The sequence below is a fragment of the Chenopodium album genome, chromosome 1, assembly GCF_948465745.1.
Source record: "Chenopodium album chromosome 1, dcCheAlbu1.1, whole genome shotgun sequence".
Classification (NCBI taxonomy): Eukaryota; Viridiplantae; Streptophyta; class Magnoliopsida; order Caryophyllales; family Amaranthaceae; genus Chenopodium; species Chenopodium album.
Window position 1 is genome coordinate 17,550,256 of NC_137834.1, and position 2,042 is coordinate 17,552,297.

Genomic DNA, 2,042 nt, shown 5'->3' on the forward strand with positions numbered 1-2,042 from the left:
CCTTGTTGGCTGTGCTGGCAGGGCACCCTGTTGATGAGCTTGTAGAGTAGCAGAAATCTGCGCAATTTGATTATCTACAATTTTATTATGTGCTATGATCGAATCAATTTGAGCATCTCTACTCTCCATGTGCTTCTGCATACTAGCCAGCATTGCTCTAATTTCTGCCAAAGCAGGGTCGGAAGACGAGGAGGGTTGTTGAGATTGGTTCTTCTGGCCAGCATTGGGGTGGTAATATTTCTGCTGAGTTTGTTGTGGCGCTTGTGATTGTTGTGGAGGTGGCGGATTTTGAACGTTGGTGCTCCAGTAGGAAAGATATGGATGATTCCGGTATCCAGGACTGTAGGTGTTGGAGTATGGGTCATTCTGCCTATAAGCTTGAAAGGCATTGACTTGCTCCACGGAGCTCCTGCAATCTTGCTCCCAATGACCTACAATTCCACAATTTTCACAAAAAGCCTCATTAGCATTATTATTAATTGCAGAAACATTAGCTACATTTGCAGTACTAAGATTATCTAATTTTTGGCAACTAGAGGTTAATTGAGCTTGTAAAAAGGATACAGAGTCGACACTATGTTTACCTTTGTTAGCAAAGCCTTTAGGATTCCCATATTGGGAATTATGTATTGCCATATCTTCAATAACTTGACCTGCATCATCAACATAAGGTTCATAAACCTCCCACTAGCTGCAAAATCCAATATTATTCTAGATGAATTTCTAATCCCATTGTAAAAGGCTTGGATTAACTGCCATTGTGCCTGATTATGGTGGGGGCATTCTCTCTGTAGATCCTTGAACCTCTCCCAAGCCTCATATAGAGTTTCATCGGCCTCTTGGGCAAAGTTCTGAATCGCACTCCTTAGCACAGTTGTTCTCTCTGCAGGATAATATTTATTATAAAAATTTAAAACAAGAGTCTCCCAGTCAGTTATACCAAGTGCAGTTCTATTCAATCCATTATACCATAATTTGGCTAAGTACAAAACTCTCAGCTTCACACTAGAAGCTTACACAACCATGTAAAAAGATAACAAACTCACCCAAATAACCCAACCAATATAAATGTATGACACCTAGTATATGATAGGCAAGCTATGCACGAAATCCGAAACTAAAATGACAAGTTAGAAGCTTGGTAAACTTACTCAATTAATGCTCAGTGATATCTCCACGCATAAACTCGCAAAAAACCTTAAACCCTTTCGATCTCTACTATTTATACAAAGTATGACTTGTATAGCAAGTAGGTTTTCTAAAAGATAAATAAGTTAACTTAACTTATCTTTATAACACGGTTTTATGAAAATCATATTTGAAGAAAATCTTTTCCGGAAAATAAGATAGAAAGATATTGTTAAAAAGAATCATATCTTTTAACAAACCGATTTTAAGAAATAAAACATTTTAGAAAATCTTTTCTAAAATCTATCTTTTATATTTTCCTTATTAATTTATTTACCAAGCAAACTTGCCACGGTTCTAATAAATCTCGTGCATTAACCTACTTAACATATTAACAATAATCTAGAAGATAAAAACCTTAGCTAAATTAAATTGTTGCGTCGTGCTTCTGTACAGATAGGTTACTTGGGCTCCACGCAGACTAAGTTCCTTCAGGGACCTTAGCTTGCTGACTTCAAGTTCCTGTTAGGAAACGTTCCTGTTAGGGAACGTTCCTGTTAGGGAACTCGGTTCTTGTTAGAGAACTTAGTTCTTGTTAGAGAACTCTTCTTCTTTTCTGTTTAACTATTTGTATAAAGATCTCCTCATGTCTTCTTAGTTCCAGTTACTTCTTCCATCACCACGATCAATTTCACCTAAACTAATCAAACATTTGAAAACCTTTATTAGAGGAGTTTGCTTTAGTTTAAGTTCCTCATTATCAAAACCTTTAAGCTTCAACAGTCGTGATATGGCTAGGAAAACATTTATGGGGAACTTCAAACACATTATTTCAGTCCAACCCTGTTCACATTTACTGAATTGAGCTGAGCTAAACTAAACTGAGCTGATTGATAAGAGCTGAACTAAACTAG

At 36.8% G+C, this 2,042-nt stretch overlaps 1 non-coding gene across 1 annotated transcript; it reads left to right on the plus strand.

The window, feature by feature from the left end:
* The first annotated feature begins 766 nt into the window (after positions 1–766).
* LOC145565527 (small nucleolar RNA R71) lies at positions 767–872 on the plus strand. The gene has a single exon (XR_014095048.1). It is a non-coding gene; the product is annotated as a small nucleolar RNA R71 (small nucleolar RNA).
* Positions 873–2,042: the final 1,170 nt, after the last annotated feature.